At 38.2% G+C, this 24,870-nt stretch overlaps 1 protein-coding gene across 1 annotated transcript in view; it reads right to left on the bottom strand.

Moving 5' to 3' along the window:
- The window catches only part of LOC106701423 (teneurin-1-like), a 349,065-nt gene that overhangs the window by 3,022 nt on the left and 321,173 nt on the right, over positions 1-24,870 (bottom strand). The window lies entirely within an intron of this gene.

Genomic DNA, 24,870 nt, shown 5'->3' with positions numbered 1-24,870 from the left:
ACTATTTCCTGTTGTCTCCAAAGAATATCGAGGCTGACTTTATGCTAGTTATTCTGTTTCATTCATTCTTTCAAGAAATACATAAAATCTTTCAATCGTAGATTATAACTCAGCAGTGCTTTGAGGGTTGGATCCCGCCCCCCGCCCCCCCAGCACCAAACTTCCCCTAAGCCTTAGAATCATAAAATATTTAGGATCTTAGAGATGATATAATGAATCCCCTCTGTCTACAGTTGAGGAAAATAAAGGCCAGAGGACAGACAGCACTGTCCATAGCCAATGTTGGGTAGCAACAGAGCCCTTTTTCCTAGAACATCTGCAATTGATGTCTGCTAGACACCAAGGAAGTGTCATCAACTTACTGCATGGATATCAGGCATTCATTCAGTTTTATAGTCGATTTTGCATTCAGTTATGGCAAAGTGTCAAAAAGGGGGAAAGATGCTTTAACAGACCTTAATAAGTTAATGAAAAATGACCACATGCCAAGACATATCATCTGCAATGTCCATGTAATACTTAGATAAGGTAATCCGGGGATGTTGTACACTATATAGGATTTTCTCAGACTGACATCAGAGACAGGGTATGTCATTTGGCCAGGAAGAAGCTTAACTGAGTGCATCTAATCCTTAGCACATATCAATAAAATGCAAACCCTAAAATGAATTTAATTCTTTGAATACAGAAAGTGCTAGAATTTAGACTGACCATATTTAGACCAATTTAAACTGACTCTTCTAGAAAGACGAGTACAGAACACAAACAGGGTTTCTAAATGTCTATTTTGTGTGTGTTTGACATGTAATTGTCAAACGAGGGTTTAACAAATCAAATCTTAATGCTTATTCAATAGCCATTAGGTGTCCAGCACGGTGTTCTGTGAAACATGTTGCAGGCAAATAAAGCTACTATATTGTATTAGGGAAAGTCAACTATAAATTTTTTCAGGATTATTCATCACTGTTGAGGATGTTGCTTATCATTTTTGTGATGAATGTCTTTAAGAGTAATTCTGTTTTTCTACCAAAATTTTCTAAATTCCAAAGGAGTGATGTTTAAAAAAATAGGCATGGTTTCCACGTCATACACAAAACCTTATGAAACTGGGCTTTTCCTCGACATAAGGCTAAACGTAAAAATCCATCTTTCCCAATATAAATCTTAGTGATCTAGAACACTGTGATCAGTTAGTATTCATGCCTCTTACTTTCACAAAGCTATCCAATCCTGTGTAGTTGTTGCTGCAGCAACCTTGTCATGAACCTGTCAGTTTGGTTCATGAAGTTTATCTAGGCCTGTCAGCTTGGTTCACGAAGTTTATTTTGGCCTGGATTCACAACTTCCTTCCTTCCCCTAGACTAGTGGTTCCCAAACTTTTGCATGCTTCAGAATCACCTGAAAGGTTTGTCAAGAAACAGGTTGCTGTGCCTGCCCTGCCCCAACCTGTTTCAATGTCTTATTCAGCTGGTCTGTGGTAGAGCTAAAGAATCTGCATTTCTCACAAGTTCACAGGTAAAGGCTTATGCAATTTGCCCAGGGACCATACTTTGAAAACTTCTTCCCTACAGTTTTCTTAGAAATCAGTGGGAGCTAGGAAAATGGGAGAAGTCAGAGAGCAATCTTACTGTGGCATTACCAAAGATTTTGCAACAATTCAAATTCTATTTGGACACCAGCAAGAAAATTATTGAACTGAATTACTCTGAAGTGCCCCCCTCCCATCTATTTGCATGGATTCAGAGCATTAATTCCAGAATTTACTTTTAAAAGCACAAACCTGCATTTATTTTCACTCATACAATGATGTATGAGATGTGACTTTCCAAAGATTTTAATATACACATCTGAGTCATATTAAAGACATTCATTGGAAAAGGATGAGCAAATAAAAATAGAAAGCTAATTTGTCACTTCAGATAATAAAATAATAGAAAAGTTCTTTTAAAATAACCACTGATGGATGTAAGCAGAATCCCTCTTTGTTAAAGTGATTTTCCCCCCATTCAAAAAGAAATTTGAATGTGGATTTGTTCCCATCTAAGGAAAAGTGGTATAAAATTATGTAAGATTTCTATTAGAACAATGATTTGAATGCAAAGACTAAACACCACATTCCCTTAAACACAGTCAGATAAAAGTATACTTCCTTACCAATATGTAACTTTCAAAAGTAACAATCCAAGTAAGCTATCAGCTGCCTGTTTTCTGATGATAAAGAAAAAAGTTAAATAAATAAGAAAGAAAAGGAAAAGTTTCACTTATTTACAGTAAATGATATTCATTGAACAGCCTCACTTCCCTTTCTTGAAATCAATGTTACCAAAGTAACAATCCAAGTAAGCTATCAGCTGCCTGTTTTCTGATGATAAAGAAAAAAGTTAAATAAATAAGAAAGAAAAGGAAAAGTTTCACTTATTTACAGTAAATGATATTCATTGAACAGCTTCACTTCCCTTTCTTGAAATCAATGTTACCATTGTAAATTATTTCCTTAAAAGCACAAATGTCTTGGTGGTATTCAAAATTCCCATAGGATGTACTTTCTATGAAAGCACTTACAAGGCACCAAAAGTGGATGTTTTTAGCCCTGCACATATAACCTTGTTACCTAAAATACTACTTTTTCCCAAGAGAAGATAAAGTTCAATTGGATTTAGTATAGATCTATTCTTACCAAAAAGCTAGCCACAAGAGAAATGTAAGTACAATCTTAGAATATCTAAGTGTAAATGGATAGACTGGCAACATGAGAAACTACATTTCAGGAGTAAACAGACAAAGAGGATCCCAAGTGAATGATGTATGTAGGCCTCATGAACATGTATTTAATTCTGATTGAAAGGAAAAACGATTTTGCAGCCTTGTAGGAGACAAATCTGAGCAGATTAATAAAGAGTTGAAATCAGTTTTTAAAATGGGCAAGAGATTCAAAGAGAAAATTCACAGAGAAAGATACAGGAAGGAACAAACAAATGAAAAGATGTTCAACATCATTAGTTATTAGGAAAGTACAAACTAAAACTATAATGAGATACCACTACAGACCTACCAGAATGGTTCAAAAGTTCTGATCACATCAGCTGTGGATCAACTACATACACTGCTGGTAAGAAAGTCAAATGGTACAATCACTTTGGAAAATAATCTGGCAGCTTCCTAAAGAGGTAAAGCTAAATTTAACAGGAGAACAAGGTACTTTGGGACATTTATCACAAAGAAATAAAAATTACTGTCTACACAAACACCTGTATGAGATTGTTCAGAAACTTTACTCAGTAACAGCTAAAAATTAGAAACAACCCAAGTGTCCATGAATAGCTAATAGGATGAATCATGTGCTATGTACATACTGTGGAATACTACTCAGTTAAAAAAAAAAGAACATTTGATATATAATACGATGCATGGACCTCAAAATAATTATGGTGAGTGAAAAAAAAAGACCAACAGAAGGTGTATGTACTGCATGTTTCCATTTAAATAAAATTCTATAAATGCAAACCTACCTGCAGTGATAGAAAGCCAATCAGTGGTTATGTCTAGGGGAAGAAAGTAAGGGAGAAATAGGGAACAAAGGGGCACAAAGATACCTTTGGGATATCTAAACCTCTGCCATCTTGCCTGTGGCAATAGTCACACATGTGTATGCATACCAAAGTTTACCAGATTGTACACTTTACATTTGTGTAGTTTATTGTTACTTCAGTTATACCTCTATACTTATTGTTTTTTTCAGTGCATTGTACTCCATAAGATGGGCTTCCGAGGTGGCTCAGTGGTAAAGAATCCACCTGCCAAGCAGGAGACATGGGTTTAATCCCTGGGTCAGAAAGATTCCCTGGAGGAGGAAATGGTAACCCACTTCAGTACTCTTGCCTGGAAAATCCAATGGACAGAGGAGGCTAGTAGGCTGTAATCCATGGGGTTGCAAAAGAGCTGGACATGACTTAGGGACTAAACAACAACAACGATAAGACCATACGATAGAGAGTTAGGAGACTGAAGAACCCCTTAGTTTTCACAAGTGGAGCCAAGGGTCTCTGAGCCAGAAGGAGGCTCAGCTTTTTTCCTCCTAGTGGTAGAAAGTACATGTAATAATGAACAGAAAGGTATTCAAAATGCTGTTCTGCTTACTTATAAGCTAAGAGGCACTCAAGGCTAAGTGACTCATGATTTGTCATTGATCCTCTTGGGAGCATTTTTTTCGTAAGGAACATAAGAGTTGAAAGTCAGTTTTAGAGGGGAAACTAAAGATGAAACTGATCACTGATGAGCTTTCAGCGGCTAAGGGAACATTCTGTAGTTGGGAATCATGAGACTAAGTTGAGTGGATCTGGCATGCAGAATCACTATCAGTTCAGTTCAGTCACTCAGTCGTGTCCGACTCTTTGTGACCTCATAAACTGCAGCACGCCAGTCCTCCCCATCCATCACCAACTCCCGGAGTTCACTCAAACTCATGTCCATCAAGTTGGTGATGCCATCCAGCCATCTCATCCTCTGTCATCCCCTTTTCCTCCTGTCCCCAATTCCCCCCAGCATCGGAGTCTTTTCCAATGAGTCAACTGTTCGTATGAGGTGGCCAAAGTACTGGAGTTTCAACTTTAGCATCATTCCTTCCAAAGAACACCCAGGACTGATGTCCTTTAGAATGGACTGGTTGGATCTCCTTGCAGAATCACTATGCTGCTGCTGCTGCTGCTAAGTCGCTTCAGTCGTGTCTGACTCTGTGCGACCCCATAGACGGCAGCTCACCAGGCTCCCCGGTCCCTGGGATTCTCCAGGCAAGAACACTGAGAAACTTCACTCAGTAACAGCTAAAAATTAGAAACAACCCAAGTGTCCATAAATAGCTAATAGGATGAATCATGTGGTATGTACATACTGTGGAATACTACTCAGTTAAAAAAAAAGAACATTTGATATATAATACGATGCATGGACCTCAAAATAATTATGGTGAGTGAAAAAAAAAAGACCAACAGAAGGTGTATGTACTGCATGTTTCCATTTAAATAAAATTCTATAAATGCAAACCTACCTGCAGTGATAGAAAGTGATAGAATGGAGTGGGTTGCCATTTCCTTCTCCAATGCAGAATCACATAGGCCTCTATTAATGCTAATGAGTTAATGATTTTTTAAAAATTCTAAAACATACTGAATAAAATGAACTACTATATATTCTTTATGAATCTAGGGATTGATCTTCAGGTGTTCAGCCTGAAGAAGTCATTTATCAAGACTTGAAAGAGAGAGTAATGGTTATTTATATCAGCATTTTTCTAGAAATGCCATTTCTGAGTTTCTGATAAGCTCAAGACTTTATTTTTCTTTCAATTCTACCTATCCACACTTCCTCTAAAAATGGAGCTTTAGGACATCGCACTCCAAATAAATCATTGGAAGTCAAAAAGGGTGATAAATCTTAGCCATGACCTGAGTGATTTGGAATATAACTTCCAAAGAATTTACTCTACTTCCAAAATAAGAAAGAGAGAGAGAGGTCATAAAATTATTATCCTTAATTACTGTAATTCATAACAAGCCTTATGGACTATATGCAAAGACAGGTGTTATTAATTAGCCATGTGATTTTTAGATAAGTCAATTAATATCTTGGGGCCTCAGTTTCCTCATTTGCAAAATGTTCAGGTCCAACTAGAAACAAATCTCTAGGTAAACTCTCTTGTAATAAAATTCTGTTAACTATAACTTAAGGCTGTTAGTACAAAATGTGAAATGGTTAATATTTTCAAATGGGAAAAGTATAAGTGGTTCTATGGGTCAAGGTGCTAGTTATATTTCTACTGTGAAGGATAATCAGTCACATTAGCTAAGTAAGATCTTGTCATGATTACAAGTCTTACTATGTTAAAGCATTGATACAGCCTAGGTATCCATTGTGAATTGTAAGATTATTGATAAACAGAGTACATAAGCCATATCATGTAAAAAATCAATTTAGTAAATAGTTCCTCATGAAACATGAAATCATCAGTTTATGAATGTGGCTATTACAAAAATTACTCTATGGCAATGCATTGGAAATCCCATGGACAAATTAGCCTGGCGGGCTACAGTCCATGGGGGTCATAAGAGTTGGACACAATTTAGCAACTAAACCATCACCACTCTATGGCACAGTGAATAAAAATTCACACAATTAAAAAATTCTACACAGCCACTAGTAATTCATTCCTGGCTCTAGGGAAATTTTCAATGAGTTATTATAGTCTTCAGCAAGAAATATGAAGAAGGGAAGGAAGGATAGAAAAAAAAAGAGGGAAAGAGGGAATAAGGAAGGAAGGCAGAAGGAAGGAGGGAGAGAGATGGGGAGGGAGAGAAGAAGGTAGAAAGGAGCAACACCAGACAGGACGCAAATAATTTTCACAGCTGGGTACCATTTTATATTTCTCAGTTTCGGGACTTTGAAAGGAAAATGATATCAAATTGTCAAACTAATCAGTTCATGTAAGTTTACTTAAACACAGTTCTGCTGAACACCCACTCAATTTCAAGTCGAAAACAAAACAAAATAGACTTCTCTGATTTCTCCTAGTCTTCGAAAATTAGCCCAATTTAACGTCTTCTTCTCCTACTTTGTGAAAAAGCTTTATCAAATCCACAGTACTACACTAGGCCCTGAACAGTGAGTTAACAGGACCATTTCATGTCCTTTGGCAATTTTCACAGAGAGCCTTTTTAAAGGTCCAAATGACAACAGAGTAATAAAGGTACACCACCCAGACCTGACCTTTATTTTTCTGCTCAGGCCTCATCAGCCTTTTCTAGGGCACAGGAGTAATAGATGGACTGCTCCCACATGCAAGTCTGGAGCCTGTGGGTATCAGAGGACTTAAATAACTAAGCTTCCTGAAGCCTAGTCTCCCCACCTCACAGCTCCAAATGCACTCATTATCTCGGTACTCAGGACCTACCAATTTTGCCTCATTTAATTTTCAAGATTTCTCCACCTTGTCAGTATAGTGAAAAATAAGGCAAAAAACCTGGGCAGAGTTAAAAGCCTAAAGTATAAACATTCATGCTTTGTGACTGATATTGTCTCACTGGAGCCATCCCAGAACACAGTGAAAAGACCATGTTAATGTTAGAAAGGATGCACTCCAAAGTATAGTGAGTTGCGAATCTGTAAACATGGCCCAAACCAGAGAAGGACACAGAATTACAGCATAATTCTTGGAGATGAGGTAGGAAGATGATGATGTGAGGCAGGAACTTGGAAGAAATAAAAAGGGACTTCATTCTTATTTAGATAGACATGAAAATATCCTTCAGCAACCTAAGAAGGAAGGAAATATGATGTGGGAATAAACAATTTCTGTTTATTTCCTTGAACAAATACTCATCTTACTGCAGGGTCCAGCTTAGACTGTACTCACATAAAATGGGAGAATTTTCTCTGAAGCTAATTCAGTTACCACAACAAAAAGGCCTGTTTTAGAGCCTTCGTGACAAGAGTCTAGAAAAAGATTCAGGGACTAGAAATGATGGTGGGAGGTCCTGGACTTCAACAGAAGTTTAGATCAATGAGAACCTATACAGGTTCCCTTTATTTCAACATTTCAAATGAGACAGAGACTTCCTGGCCTAAATGAGAAATTTTCAGGGCTACTGAACACTGAAAATGCATGGTGCTCAATGGCCCTAAAAATTTCTCATTTCTTACCTATGCTGGTCCAATTTTCTGGCTATTCATATCACTCTGGAGCCTGAATTCTTATTGACTATTGTGGTCTTCCATGTATACTTGTGTATTTTCATTATGTTTACTAAGGATGTGAAGCTGTTTGTTTATTGTGTGCATTTTGAATGTATGCATGTGTGTGTGTAACAAACTGCATTAATTTGCAGCACAATACCATCTAGAGAAGTGAGAACAGTGAGCTAAAGAGTTAAATGACTGCTTTATTAAAACACTAGCAAATGCTTCAAACACATACTCTTTTTTTAATTTATTTTAATTTGAGGCTAATTACTTAACTATATTGTATCGGTTTTGCCATACATCGACATGGATCTCCCACAGGTGTACATGCGTTCCCCATCCTGAATCCCCCTCCCACTTCTCCCCATCCCATCCCTCTAGGGTCATCCCAGTGCACCAGCCCTGAGCCCCTGTCTCATGCATCGAACCTGGACTGGTGATTCGTTTCACATATGATAATATACATGTTTCAATGCCATTCTCCCAAATCATCCCACCCTCGTCCTCTCCCACAGAGTCCCAAAGACTGTTCTATACATCTGAGTCTCTTTTGCTGTCTTGCATACAGGGTTATTGTTACCATCTTTCTAAATTCCATATATATGTGTTAGTATACTATATTGGTGTTTTCCTTTCTGGCTTACTTCACTCTGTATAATAGGCTCCAGTTTCATCCACCTCATTAGAACTGATTCAAATGTATTCTTTATAACAGCTGAGTAATATTCCATTGTGTATATGTACCACAGCTTTGTTATCCATTTGTCTGCTGATGGACATCTAGGTTGCTACCATGTCCTGGCTATTATAAACAGTGCTGTGATGAACAATGGGGTACACGTGTCTCTTTCAATTCTGGTTTCCTCACTGTGTATGCCCAGCAGTGGGATTGCTGGGTCATATGTCACTTCTATTTCCAGCTTTTTAGGGAATCTCCACACTGTTCTCCACAGTGGCTGTACTAGTTTGCATTCCCATCAACAGTGGGAATTTTTCTCCACACCCTTTTCTCCACAACCTCTCCAGCATTTATTGCTTGTAGATTTTTGGATAGCAGCCATTCTGACTGGCATGAAATGGTACCTCATTGTGGTTTTGATTTGCATTTCTCTGATAATGAGTGATGTTGAGCATCTTTTCATGTGTTTGCTAGCCATCTGTATGTCTTCTTTGGAGAAATGTCTGTTTAATTCTTTGGCCCATTTTTTGACTGGGTCTTTTATTTTTCTGGAATTGAGCTGCAGGTGTTGCTTGTATATTTTTGAGATTAATTCTTTGTCCATTGCTTCATTTGCTATTATTTTCTCCCATTCTGAAGGCTGTCTTTTCACCAGGCTTATAGTTTCCTTTGTTGTACAGAAGCTTTTAATTTTACTTAGGTCCCATTTGTTTATTTTTGCTTTTATTTCCAATATTCTGGGAGGTGGGTCATAGAGGATCCTGCTGTGATTTATGTTGGAGAGTGTTTTGCCTATGTTCTCCTCTAGGAATTTTATAGTTTCTGGTCTTACATTTAGATCTTTAATCCATTTTGGGTTTATTTTTGTGTATGGTGTTAGAAAGTGTTCTAGTTTCCTGCTTTTACAAGTGGTTGGCCAGTTTTCCCAGCACCACTTGTTAAAGAGATTGTCTTTTCTCCATTGTGTATTCTTGCCTCCTTTGTCAAAGATAAGGTGTCCATAGGTGCATGGATTTATCTCTGGGCTTTCTATTTTGTTCCATTGATCTATATTTCTGTCTTTGTGCCAGTACCATACTGTCTTGATGACTATGGCTTTGTAGTAGAGCCTGAAGTCAGGGATTGATAGGGATTGCATTGAATCTATAGATTGCTTTGGGTAGTATACTCATTTTCACTATATTGATTCTTCTGATCCATGAACACAGTATATTTCTCCATGTATTTGTGTCCTCTTTGATTTCTTTCATCAGTGTTTTATAGTTTTCTATATATAGGTCTTTAGTTTCTTTAGGTAGATATATTCCTAAGTATTTTATTGTTTTCATTGCAATGGGGAATGGAATTGTTTCCTTAATTTCTCTTTCTGTTTTCTCATTGTTAATGTATAGGAATGCAAGGGATTTCTGTGTGTTTATTTTATATCCTGCAACTTTACTATATTCATTGATTAGCTCTAGTAATTTTCTGGTGGAGTCTTTAGGGTTTTCTATGTAGAGGATCATGTTATCTGAAAACAGAGAGAGTTTTACTTCTTCTTTTCCAATTTAGATTCCTTTTATTTCTTTTTTGCTCTGATTGCTGAGGCCAAAACTTCCAAAACTATGTTGAATAGTAGTGGTGAGAGTGGGCACCCTTGTCTTGTTCCTGACTTTGGGGGAAATGCTTTCAATTTTTCACCATTGAGGATAACATTTGCTGTTGGTTTGTCATATATAGCTTTTATTATGTTGAGGTATGCTCCTTCTATTCCTGCTTTCTGGAGAGTTTTTATCATAAATGGATGTTGAATTTTGTCAAAGGCTTTCTCTGCATCTATTGAGATATCATATGGTTTTTATCTTTCGATTTGTTAATATGGTGTATTACATTGATTGATTTGCGGATATTGAAAAATCCTTGCATCCCTGGAATAAAGCCCACTTGGTCATGATGTATGATCTTTTTAATGTGTTGTTGGATTCTGTTTGCTAGAATTTTGTTAAGGATTTTTGCATCTATGTTCATCAGTGATATTGGCCTGTAGTTTTCTTTTTTTGTGGCATCTTTGTCAGGTTTTGGTATTAGGGTGATGGTGACCTCATAGAATGAGTTTGGAAGTTAACATTCCTCTGCAATTTTCCAGAAGAGTTTGAGTAGCATAGGTGTTAGCTCTTCTCTACATTTTTGGTAGAATTCATCTGTAAAGCCATCTGGACCTGGGCTTTTGTTTGCTGGAAGATTTCTAATTACAGTTTCAATTTCCGTGCTTGTGATGGGTCTGTTAAGATTTTCTATTTCTTCCTGGTTCAGTTTTGGAAAGTTGTACTTTTCTAAGAATTTGTCCATTTCTTCCACATTGTCCATTTTATTGGCATATAATTGCTGGTAGGAGTCTCTTATGATCCTTTGTATTTCTGTGTTGTCTGTTGTGATCTATCCATTTTCGTTTCTAATTTTATTGATTTGATTTTTCTCCCTTTGTTTCTTGATGAGTCTGGCTAATGGTTTGTCAATTTTATTTATCCTTTCAAAGAACCAGCTTTTTGCTTTTGTTGATTTTTGCTATGGTCTCTTTTGTTTCTTTTGCATTTATTTTGCCCTAATTTTTAAGATTTCTTTCCTTCTACTAACCCTGGGTTCTTCATTTCTTCCTTTTCTAGTTGCTTTAAGTGAAGAGTTAGGTTATTTATTTGACTTTTTTCTTGTTTCTTGAGGTATGCCTGGATTGCTATGAACTTTCCTCTTAGCACTGCTTTTACAGTGTCCCACAGGTTTTGAGTTGTTGTGTTTTCATTTTCATTCGTTTCTATGCATATTTTGATTTCTTTTTTTTTATTTCTTCTGTGATTTGTTGGTTATTCAGCAGTGTGTTGTTCAGCCTCCATTTGTTGGAATTTTTAATAGTTTTTCTCCTCTAATTAAGATCTAATCTTACTGCCTTATGGTCAGAAAAGATGCTTGGAATGATTTCAATTTTTTGAATTTACCAAGGCTAGATTTATGGCGCAGGATGTGATCTATCCTGGAGAAGGTTCCGTGTGTGCTTGAGAGAAAGGTGAAATTCATTTTTTTGGCGTGAAATGTCCTATAGATATCAATTAGGTCTAACTGGTCTATTGTATCATTTAAAGTTTGTGTTTCCTTGTTAATTTTCTGTTTAGTTGATCTATCCATAGGTGTGAGTGGGGTATTAAAGTCTCCCACTATTATTGTGTTATTGTTAATTTCCCCTTTTATACTTGTTAGCATTTGTCTTACATATTGCGGTGATCCTATGTTGGGTGCATATATATTTATAATTGTTATATCTTCTTCTTGGATTGATCCTTTGATCATTATGTAGTGTCCTTGTTTGTCTCTTTTCACACCTTTTGTTTTAAAGTCTGTTTTATCTGATATGAGTATTGCTACTCCTGCTTTCTTTTGGTCTCTATTTACATGGAATATCTTTTTCCAGCCCTTCATTTTCAGTCTATAAGTGTCCCTTGTTTCGAGGTGGGTCTCTTGTAGACAACATATATAGGGGTCTTGTTTTTGTATCCATTCAGCCAGTTTTTGTCTTTTGGTTGCAGCATTCAACCCATTTACATCTAAGGTAATCATTGATAAGTATGATCCCATTGGCATTTACTTTGTTGTTTTGGATTCGAGTTATACACCCTTTCTGTGTTTCCTGTGTAGAGAAGATCCTTTAACATTTGTTGGAGAGCTGGTTTCATGATGCTGAATTCTCTCAGCTTTTCCTTGTCTGCAAAGCTTTTGATTTCTCCTTTGTATTTGATGAGATCCTTGCTGGGTACAGTAATCTGGGCTGTAGGTTCTTTTCTTTCTTCACTTTAAGTATGTCCTGCCATTCCCTTCTGGGCTGAAGAGTTTCTATTGAAAAATCAGCTGTTATCCTTGTGGGAACCTCCTTGTGTATTATTCACTGTTTTCCCCTTGCTGCTTATATTCTTAAAGGCAAACAATGTGACCCCTGTAACATTCTACTCTAATCTATAAGCATTTATTTTGTGACGATTGAGTGAAGATATCAAGAGAGAACTGTGTACTAGAGTCACTGTCCACCAAGAACTACTGAGTAAACGGCATTCTGCTCCATTAAGGGATTCTTATCACCATCTTTCAAAGACGACCTATTTATTTTTGCCTCAGTATCTTTGGACATCTTGTATCAACCACCTAGAATATGTCCCTCTGATTTTTCACCAGTTTAATTTCTAATATCTGGCTTGGGTCAGTACCTTTACAAAGTATTCTCCAACTTTCTCCCTCCTGCCAATAATCTTATACCCTTCCTTAGAGCATTTCTAATCTTTACTATATGACTTTTATATTCTTTCTCTGTATGTATATTTTCTGCATTACCTGCTGAATTAGACTTCCAGACCCTAATGTTTCCTAAATTTTTAGAATCTCCCAAAATTGAATGAGATAACTTCTGCAAAGTGTTGTATGATCTATGAGTGAAAGTCGCTCAGTCATGTCCAACTCTTTGCGACCCCATGGACTATACAGTTCATGGAATTCTCCAGGCCAGAATACTGGAGTGGGTAGCCTTTCCCTTCTCCCAGGGATTTTCCCAACCCAGGGATCGAACCCAGATCTCTCACATTGCAGGCGGATGCTTTACCAGCTGAGCCACAAGGGAAGCCCATGGTCCATGAAGGGCCATATAAATAAAAGGTAGTACTGCCATCCCTTCAGGCCTTAGAATAACTCTAGACAAGGAGTGATCAAAAAATAAGAAAAATTTAAAGTCAGTAGTTAATATAAAAGCAGTCTTGAAAAGGTTAAATTGTTTAATAAAATTCTGACACATATGAATTGGTTTTGTTTAACATAAAACAAGGCTGACCACTGCAAATTTAAAAATTGATATTTTGGTATACAAGCTATGAATTTCAAATAATCAATGCTCCAGAAATTTGGCGAAAAGAGAAGGACAGCAACCCATTGGCCATGGATTTAGGAAAAACAAAACAAAACAATTTATAGCAATGTTAAACTAATGGGGAACAAGTTCTCTGCATTGTCTTCTGATTGAAATAGTCTCACAAAGAAAGTTTTCCTCACTACTATTTTTAGCTTAAAGAATTGGAAAATGAATTCCTAAAAAATTCTTCAAAATACACCCTAGGGTGTAGAACTGGGAAGTCTTTGATCAAACCAGCCACAAAGCCCTGGTAGAAGATGATCTTTCAGTTGACTGGAGTCAAAATTTCTTCTGCTCTTACCCATCAGTTCAATCCTATATACCATATACAAATGACCACCTTGGCAAGTTTATAGAGTGTCCTGGAGTGTGTAAGTGGCTCCTCTGAGGGACTGTTTTCATGAACTCAGAGAATCCTTTTTTTTTCTTTTCAGAGATTGAAGTAGCTTTCCAAATGGGCAAAAGTTGTGGAAAGAACTTTTAGAATGCTCATTAGGAACTTCCAAATTTGAATTCTGTTTAGAGAACAATTCTGGAGGAGAATTCTACTTCCAGGCAAGATAGGGTGACAGGGACCAAATGTATTCTCATGCCTGAAACAGCAACACAAAGCAGACAAAATGTATGAAACACTGGTTTTCAGATATTAGGCAACAAAGGAAAGTGATCCCTGAGATATGGGAAACAAATGGCATGAGCCCTATGAATGCTCCAGCTTACTGCCTGCAATTTCCAGATCTTAGCACAGGGAGGGAGAGTGTAGGGGGAGCCTGGCAGTTTCTATGAGTTGAGGAGACAAACCTGCTTGTCTGGAAAAGCCAACAACTAGAATTGGCTGTACTGAGTACCAAACAGGAGAGAGCTTCAGAGAAAAGAGAATTCTAGAGATATGCAGATGTCCCCAGAGTCCAGAATAGCACATGGATGCAAGGAAACCACCTGAGACTGGAGAAAGAACCATCTGAGATGATTAAAGGAAACGAATTTGAAACAGGGATACTCCAGTATTTGAAACACTCCAGTATTCATGAGCACTGAGTAGGGTACTCAAAAAAGAGTTCTATAGTCCTATATCTATTATTGAAATTTGTTAAGGGGTGTTGTCAATGCCTGGCAACAGTTTTCTCCTTTTGCATCTTGCTATTAAGTATTCTTAGGTGTGAAGTGAAGTGAAATGTCTGACTCTTTGTGACCCCATGGACTGTCCATGGAATTCTCCAGGCCAGAATACTGGAGTGGGTAGCAGTTCCCTTCTCCAGGGGATCTTCCCAACCCAGGGATCAAGTCCAGGTCTTCCACATTGCAGGCAGATTCTTGACCAGTTGAGCCACCAGGGAAGCCCCCATGTCTTATAAAGTTATACATACTCTTAGATAACTATTTATCCAATAGAAATGAAATCATGTATTCATACAAAGACATGTACACAAATGCTCACAGCATTTTTATTTGTAATAGTCAAAAGTTAGAAATAGTTCAAATAGCCATCAACAGATACATAACTGCATACTCTCCTACATTCATACAGTGGACTACTGTTGTTCTTAAGTTGCTAAGTCGTGTCTTAATCTTTTCAACCCCATGGACTGTAGCATGCCAGGTTCCTCTGTCCTCTGCTATCACCCGGAGTTTGTTCAAATTCATGTCCATTGAGTTGGTGATGCTATTTAACCATCTCATCCTCTGCGGTCCCCTTCTCCTTTTGCTTTCAATCTCTCCCAGCATCAGGGTCTTTTCAATGAGTCAGCTCTTCACATCAACTGGCCAAAGTATTGGAACTTCTATTGAGCCAGAGAAAGGAATAAACCATTGATAGATTTTTAAAAATGGATAAATATCAAACTATGCTGAGTTTTTTTTAAGGGTCAAAAAGTCTACATACTCTATGCTTTCATTTATGTAAAACTCTACAAAATGCAAACTAATCTATAGTGACAGAAAGCAAATCCCAGGTTGCCTGGAGTGGAGATGGTTGGGAGTGGTAGAGTGTAAAGCATTACAAAGTGGCAAGAGAAAACTTTGAGAGGTTATTGATACATGCATTATGATGATTGTAGTATTTTCATGGGTCAAAATTTGCCAAGTTTTACACTATAAATATGTACAATTTATTATATATTAATTATACCTTAGTAAGCAACGTTCTAGAAAATGGAGAAGAAAAGAACATTTCGTTTGCACAATTTAAATTTCCCAGTTGAATACTGGGAACAATGAAACAAAATAACAACTGATAAGACTGAAAAATCCATCTGTGTTCACAAACTGCCATGAGTGAAGGAAATGGCAGGTGAATTTCTCTTGACTTGCCTTCCATTTTTCCTTCACCCTGGTAAAATCAGACGGGTTTCAATTTTGGATATTAAAATTCCTGAATGCTTTGATTGTTGCAGACATGTAAAAATGATCAACAAATTAGGTTCAATCCTAGTGTGGCAGGAAAGATTCATGGGCCAATCTGGGCTCAACAACAAAGTACTATGACCAATCAGGTGGACTCAATACTAGTGACACACATTTGCCATTCCCACCTTAACAGGTTAGTTGCCTTTGTTTTATTTTATAGCTATATATTTCTCACATAATCCTAACTATTCTGTCCAAATGCATGTTGTTTGTTGCAAAGAAGACTAGAAGAGAAGATATGATTAATTCAGTGCAGATGCAGCCCTACTCTTTAAACAACACTCAAAAGCTACCTCTCACTAATGGGAGGTTATAATGTCCCCTCTGTTTACCACTAATTTATGCAAGGGCTCTTTAGTAGCATCATGTATATATATTCAATGGTAGAATTGGTTATTACACAGAAACAGTTGCACAGTAGTCAAATATTCTAGTAATCAGAGCCAGTCTTGACCTCATTCTGAAGTACAGTTCAACTGAACTAATAGAATTATTTTTGAGAGTTGTGTTTACATTACAATCCTACCTGTACAAACTCTTATTTAGAAAGAAAAGCCGTTCTCTATTTGCTGTGGAAATTGGGAAACTACCTGATTTATGAGGAAATTCATTTGTAGCTGATAAAGTACAAGGTTTCAGACTTAACCACTTGGACTAGTAATTCTGATTTCAAAGCACACATTCTCCAGTCCTAGGGCACAAGCAGATGGAACTCAAGCTACAAAGGGACATGCAGTAATTTTTTTTTTTTTTTCGTTTTCTTTTTTTGTTTTACATATTGGGAGAGAAAGTACATCTGAGGCAGGAGATAGATGGGCCTCAGGCTGAATAGCTGGAATCTGTCTCCTGTGGACAGAAAATCCAAGACAAAGATAATGTCAGGAGCAAGGAGATAAAAGATAAAGAGATCACATTTCTCATTCCTGAGATCAAGGAGACTTCCCAAACTACACGTGTGCAGAAAGCATCCTCAGAGGTCAGAGAAGGGATGGGATGCCAGACCATACTATATAGGTATGGTCTAACTATACTAGGAAGTATATATGGACCTAACTATACTAGGAAGTTAGGTCAACTTCCTAAAGATCCTTGCAGGAGAATTCATCTTGGCTAAAAGATGCTGGCACACACAGGGGAGGGCCCCGAGTGAGATGTAATGATGGACTCAACGCAGGCAAAGCAAGATGACTGGCCAGAGGGAACCCAGAAGAACTGCCTCCATGTAAGTGATTCAATCTACCACAAAGGCACGACTCTGTCTGAGCCCACCTATGTGTGCTTTTTTCCCTCAGAGTAAACACTTTACTTGTTTCACCACTTTCCATCTCTTTGTTGAAATTCCTTTTTCCAAAGTAGATGTGCCAGGGCCTTGTCACCAGCCACTGGCAATCGTGGTCTAGTGGCTATGATCGGCCCTCTCACTGCCACGGCCTGGCTTCAATCACTGGTCAGGGAATTGAGATCCTGCATCGAGGGGCACAGACAGAGGCCACCCGAGATCACATCCAGACATGAATTTAGCATCTTCAACACAACAGGCCCTAAGACACATTATTTTATTTCTCACAGTATGTTCTGTGAGAAAAGTTATTATCATCCCTATCTTCCAAACAAAGCAACTGAAGCTCAAAGAGAGTATATGTAAATTGTCCAAGACCACATAGATATCAAGTGGCAAGGCCAACTTCGAACAGTTTTAAGACTGAGTCCTAATCACCTTACATAGCATATGAAGCTCTAAGTAGCACACTCCAATGCACAGCCTACCTTTCCTCATTGGTACAATGTGCATGTGGCTCATGCTAGACCTTTCTGCTTCTTGCTTTCCTAGGTTTCATTCAGCTCGCTGCTGTTTCCATCCGGATTTTCACAGCCAGCCGTCAAAACGCTTTGAGGGATATGGCAGCTGGGAGAAAATGGGCATTTCCTTTGTCACTGACAGTATGAAAAAGAGATCCTTAAACTATGCATATATTAACTCATTGTTCTTATAAGAGGTTAATGTATTTTTACAACTTCTTTTGAAGTATTATTTCACTCTGTACTGATTCTTACGGATTCACTTCATCACCATCATGTCACTTTGACTCACTGAAAACAACAGTGATATTTTAGAGCACATTCCATGCTTCTAGACAACACAAGCAATATCTGGGTCTACAGGCAGACAAATAAAAGAAAACGTTGGCCTCTCCTGTGTTCAGATTCCTAGCTCATAGCAGCTGCCTTGAGGAGAGTTTTGAAATTATTTAACATTTACAAAAATGAGAAGAATATTATTCATTGGGAAATGTGTGTTGGGGTATTATTTCAGCACATTATCACCCAGCCAGAGGAGACAATCAGATCAAAACTGGGGCATTTCCTGTTTACAAGGTAACATTACCATTTCAGGCTAAATAGATTGAGCCTAAATCTGTGATATACATTCAGAAGTTAACATGTATCACAGCATTCAGAGAATGGCTTTGAGTTGAAAATACTCTAAAAATTTTGATTAAATGTTGAGGAAGTTTCTCTTTATTTTAAATTTATCAAGGAGGTTTGAAATTAGATAAAGGCACGCTTCTCTTTAGTGATCATTTAGTGCTAACACTGCAGGCAATTTCTACAAAATGCGTTTTCCAAAACCTCTTAAAGCTAGAAAGCAAATACAAACAGCAACAATAACATTAGTGCTTTTGAACTGGAAACTTCTATGGCCCAATTCCTTATAAACGCTGCCCTAAACATTTAACCCAAACAAGCAAATGAACATTTCAGGCACTTAAAAAACAATGCTCAATCTATATAAACAATTGCAATTGTGTTCATTTTACAGATTTTGGAAAGATGTGTGGGTGAATCAGTATATGAGAATTGCCCAAGGACATTAATGATATAAGGACAGATGTAACACAAGTAGACACAATGCCTGAACAGTTGACTCCGTCCAATCCCCAAATCATCATTTTCAGGGAAAAAAGATCCCACACAAACTGCTTGGTGAATATTCATTATTTACATAGTTACTGGCTCTTTCACTGGTTCCAAGGTGTGTCCTAGACACGATTCTAAGGTACGTCTCTTCCTTCTGTCTACCCACTTGCCCCTGAGCCTCCCCTACTTCATACCCAGCATCCATTATTTTTATGGAGTCACCTCCTTGACTAGAACTTTAACTCCATCTGTTTATTCTCTTTCTTTTTCAACTGTTCCTTTTTGTAGACAGGTTCCTCAGAGCAGAGCACTATGCTAGCAAATCTGATAAAATGAAGCCAGGTTTATTTAGTACACTTACTTTCTCCAAACTCATGCCAAACTATATACCATCATTTTTAGTAGAACACTCCCACTTTTAGTTTTCATACACTCAATTCATAAGTTATAAAATAAACATCTATTAAGCACCTACTGTATGATATACACTATGATAGGATTCAGTCAGATAAGAAAGAATGGGAAAGACATGACCTCTCCCCTTGAACAGCTGACAATCTAGTACCAGCCTGGAAATGATGACAAGACAAGGAGGAAGTCCCATGACAAATTTATGCATAAAGGACCGTGGAGTCCCAGGGACGTGAGGGACTCTTCCTGCCTAGAAGATTGAGAATGGCTTCAGAGAAGAGTTAAATCTTTAAAAATGATGAATGTGACTCTGGAAAGTTAAAAATATGGTAAGATCATTTCTAGCAGAGAGAATCACATGTTTAAAGGCAATGGTCTGTGCAAGGAAATGGTAAATTGAAAGAATAGCAAATTTGCTGTGCCTATGTCATAAATGAAATTCTTCAAGCTAGGTTTCAGCATTATGAAAACTTCCAGATGTACAAGCTGGATTTAGAAAAGGCAGAGGAACCACAGATCAAATTGCCAACATCCACTGGATCATACAAAAAGCAAGAGAATTCCAGAAAAAACATTTATTTCTGCTCATTGACTACAGTAAAGCCTTTGACTATGTGAATCACAACAAATGGTGGAAAATTATTAAAGAGATGGGAATACCAGACCACCTTGAGAAAACCATATGTGGGTCAAGAAGCAACAGTTAGAACTGGACATGGGACAATGGACTAGTTCAAAATTGGGAAAGGAGTATGTAAAGGCTGTATATTGTCACCCTGCTGATTTAACTTACATGCAGTGTACATCATGTGAAATGTTGGACTGGATGAATCACATCATGTGAGCTGTTGGACTGGATGAATCACAAGCTGGAACTGAGACTGCTGGGAGAAATATCAATAACCTCAGATATGCAGATGCCACCACCGTAATGGCAGAAAGTGAAGAGGAACTAAAGAGCCTCTTGATGAGGGTGAAAAAGGAGCGTGAGAAAGCTGGCTTAAAACTCAACATTCAAAAAACGAAGATCATGGCATATGGCCCCATCACTTCATGGCAAATAGATGGGGAAAAATGGGACAGTGGCAGATTATTTTCTTGGGCTCCAAAATCACTGTGGATGGTGACTGTAGCCATGACATTGAAAGATGCTCCTTGGAAGAAAAGCAATGACAAACCTAGACAGCACATTAAAAAGCAGAGACATCATTTTGCCTACAAAGGTCTGTATAGTCAAAGCAATGGTTTTAAAGTAGTCATATATGGATGTGAGAGTTGGACCATAAAGAAGACTGAGGGACGAATTGATGCTTTTGAACTATGGTGTTGGAGAAGATGCTTGAGAGTCCCTTGGACTGCAAGGAGATTAAACCAGTCAACTCTAAAATAGATTAACCCTGAATATTCACTGGAAGGACTGATACTGAAGCTAAAACTCCAATACTTTGGCCACCTGATGCAAAGAGCTGACTTGTTAGAAAAGACCTTGATGTTGAGAAAGATTGAGGGCAGTAGGAGAAGGGGGCAACAGATGATGAAATGGTTGGATGGCATCATGGACTCAATGGATATGAGTCTGAGCAAACTCCAGGAAACAGTGAAGGACAGAAAAGCCTGGTGTGGTGCAGTCCATGGGGTCACAAAGAGTTGGACAGGACTTAGTAACTGAACAACAACATGCTATGGGTGTATAGGTTGAGGGGCTAGTTTGCAAAGGGCCTTTTTTGCCTCAAATTATATCCCACTCTGCCTACTGTTCCTTATATGTAAGGGTGCCAGAATCATTATACACAATCAAATTTTAAGAATTTTTCAGAAGTCTATGAAACATCCTGGAAATTCTGGAGTTCTGAATCTCCAGAATGTAAGAAAATACATTTTTTAACAATTATGTATTAACCATATAATGCGGCAAGTATTTTTACAGGTACTAGTGAAAAATCAATGGACAATACAGAGAAAAATCCCTGCCATTATGGAGCTCATGTTCTACTTGGAATAAATTTGTAATAATGGTGTTAAGACCAAACTCAGTATCAGAATTACATAGATTTTCATCTGTACATTAATCTGTGTATTACTCTCTGGCTATTTCATCTGGGTATTCATTCAAGGTCCTTCTAGAGGTTTCATTAAATCTTGTCTATATGAAAACAGTGACGTGCTAGAATTTAGCTTCTTGTAACACCTGAATCTACCCTGTGAAAACAATGTCTTCTGTGTATCCTCTGTCAGGGAGGTTGAGGACCTTGGGAAGCTAGGCTGAAGATGTGCTACATTTGACCCTGCTATATGTGTTCAGTTTGCCTACAGAGAGATTTTTGGCTAAATACTTGAGAGGTTAAAATAATCTTGAGGGAAGGGGATGAAGGGGGAGACCAGCCTTTAGTGACTGTGACTTGGTAGGGAGGAGGAAGAGAAAAATTGAATTATTCCACAGTTTATCTATAGAATGATAAGCCTATCACTGTTCTACTTCATGCTTTATAATCAATAAAACACACACACACACACATTCTGGATAGGGTGTCCTACATAAATACCAAACAATATTTGCTCTAAGAGTTTCAAGTCTGGGCAGGGTTATTTAAAACAGTCGAATTGTGAACAGTTTAATTTTAGCATTAGGTTAAAATTACAGAAAGATAACTTTCACTCATCTAGGAAATCAGTTTTATTTCTTAGCCTACATAAAATTCAAATGGGCCTTAGGAGAGGTGTGAAAAGAAAACTGGAACGGCCATTTGGAATTCTAATTATTCATATATGAATTATATATATTCAGTTCAGTTTAGTTCAGTTGCTCAGTCGTGTCGACTCTTTGCGACCCCATGAATCGCAGCACGCCAGGCCTCCCTGTCCATCACCAACTCCCAGAGTTCACTCAGACTCACGTCCATCGAGTCGGTGATGCCATCCAGCCATCTCATCCTCTGTCGTCCTCTTCTCCTCTTGCCCCCAATCCCTCCCAGCATCAGAGTCTTTTCCAATGAGTCAACTCTTCGCATGAGGTGGCCAAAGTACTGGAGTTTCAGCTTTAGCATCATTCCTTCCAAAGAAATCCCAGGGCTGATCTCCTTCAGAATGGACTGGTTGGATCTCCTTGCAGTCCAAGGGACTCTCGAGAGTCTTCTCCAACACCACAGTTCAAAAGCATAAATTCTTCGGCGCTCAGCTTTCTTCACAGTCCAACTCTCGAATCCATACATGACCACTGGAAAAACCATAGCCTTGACTTGACGGACCTTTGTTGGCAAAGTAATGCCTCTGCTTTTGAATATGCTATCTAGGTTGGTCATAACTTTTCTTCCAAGGAGTAAGTGTCTACTGGTATATTAAAAATGCCACTAGATTTCAAATTCACATTTCAATAAAGAAGTCCTTTACAATAAGAATTAGTAGAATAATTTAAGTATAAACTTGGACTCATCAGTGTAAAAAATTAGAAAAACATTTATCATATTTTTTTTTTACTACTACTATTCATGTAAAAGAGATATTGGGTTTTTATAAGCGGAGGTAGCAACTTATGTCTACTATACAGTTATATACATTCCCAACATGTTTTCATCCATAAATATTTCATTAATATAAATAAGGAAAAAAAGCCCAAATTCCCCCCTATGACTCTTCATGTTAAAAAAGAAATATCCGAGTTTTCATGGTAAGGTGACAGAAAACTATTTATTCTTCGCACATACATTAATGAGGGGAGAGGTGACTAGGGCACCATTAAAGCAACTGGAACAAGTAATGTATAAAAAGCACCTCCTACTAGTTTGAAGAGTTAATATGTTTCTCTCTTCTGAAATGAATGATTTGTTTTTAGTTGTTAGCAACATAAAAACCTGGAGAAGGCAATGGCACCCCACTCCAGTACTCTTGCTTGGAAAATCCCATGGACGGAGGAGCCTGGTAGGCTGCAGTCCATGGGGTCGCAAAGAGTTGGACACTTACTGAGAGACTTCACTTTCACTTTTCACTTTCATGCATTGGAGAAGGAAATGGCAACCCACTCCAGTGTTCTTGCCTGGAGAATCCCAGGGACGGCGGAACCTGGTGGGCTGCCGTCTATGGGATCGCACAGAGTCGGACACGACTGAAGCGACTTAGCAGCAGCAGCAGCAGCAGCAGCAACATAAAAACCAGTACATAGCAGGCATCGTGAGCAATGGGTCCTCTTAATAAAAATGATTAATAGGTACATATTTATATACATATATCCACATGTGCACACAACTCATACATTGTGATTTCCAGCCATACCTTAACTTATGCTTTCTGAAACACAAGAGATTGCCTCCACTAGAATGTTCTCTAAAATCAGGAGTCAAGCTCCATCCAGGGATAAAGATGACAAGTTGATGACTGATCTTCATTGGATATCATATTACAGAACCTTCTGATCCCTACCAAAATAACAACAATAGTAACAACAACAGTAAACCATCATTCTAATGCTTGAAAACGAAAGTGGCAGTTGCTCAGTTGTGTCCAACCCTTTGTGACCCCATGGACTTTAGCCTGCCAGGCTCCTCTGTCCATGGAATTCTCTAGGCAAATATACTAGAGAGGGTAGTCATCCCCTAACCCAGGGATTGAACCCAGGTCTTCTGCAACTCCTGCATTGGCAGGCAGATTCTTTACCACTGAGCCACCTGGGAAGCCCTATTCTAAGCTTACCATGTGACAAACACTATGCTATATACTTTTCAAACATTATGCATTTAATCCTAACAATAACTCTCTGAGACAGGTATTAGTATTATCATGAATTAACAAATGAGGAAACTGAGAAGAGGTTAAAATACTTGATTATAGCCACCTCTTCTTGTAAGAGGTGAAGTTACATTTCAAATCCCAGTCATCTGTATTTAACACCTGTTCTTTCTAACACCTGTCCCCCAGTGGCTCAGCAGTAAAGAATTTGCCTGCAATGCAGGAGATGCAGGAGACATGGGTTCAACCACTGGGTTGGAAAGATCACCTGGAGAGGAGAACAACTACTTACTCCACTATTCTTGCCTGGAGAATTTCATGGGCAGAGGAACCTGGCAGGCTGTGGTCCATGGGGTCGCAAAGAGTTGGACACTACTAAAGCGACTGAGCATACACACACACATGCACGCACGCACTTCTAACTGTATACTACCTAGTAGCAAAAAGGTTATGAATTCACTTTGTTACAGGTAAAATGAACTCTTACTATATGTAAAGCTAGTGGTGGTAGCAAAGGATAGTTGAAGCTAACATGGTCTCTAATATCAAGAAACTTAATTTCTAATTAGAGAAACAAGATATAACTACATATACGTGGTAGAATATACAACTGGAGCCTAATGAACGGTCCAGATAATAAGTACTAGGAGAGCATGGAGGAGAGGAGGGTCAGAAAAATGGGTTAGTGACATCTCATGGTGGTGGTAGATTAAGCTAGGATTTAATGAATGGGTAGGTTTGAAAGAGTAGCTAGGATTTAATGAATGGGTAGGTTTGAAAGAGTAGAGGGACGTTTGGACTCAATACTGTGCTCCATATTTGTATATTCAACTATTCATTAGTCATCTACCTTAGCTATGTAAAGTGAAAGTGCAGTCGCTCAGTAGTGTTCTTTGCGACCCCATGGACTGTACCTACCACACTTCTCCATCCATGGGATTTTCCAGGCAAGAGTACTGGAGTGGGTTGCCATTTCCTTCTCCAGAGGATCTTCCCGTCCGAGGGATCAAACCCGGGTCTCCTGCATTGTAGGTGGATGCTTTACCATCTGAGCCACAAGGTAAGTCCTATGTAAAAGGTACCTCAA

This window comes from Bos mutus, chromosome X, assembly GCF_027580195.1.
Source record: "Bos mutus isolate GX-2022 chromosome X, NWIPB_WYAK_1.1, whole genome shotgun sequence".
NCBI classification, from domain to species: domain Eukaryota; kingdom Metazoa; phylum Chordata; class Mammalia; order Artiodactyla; family Bovidae; genus Bos; species Bos mutus.
This window is presented reverse-complemented; position numbering and strand designations above follow the sequence as displayed.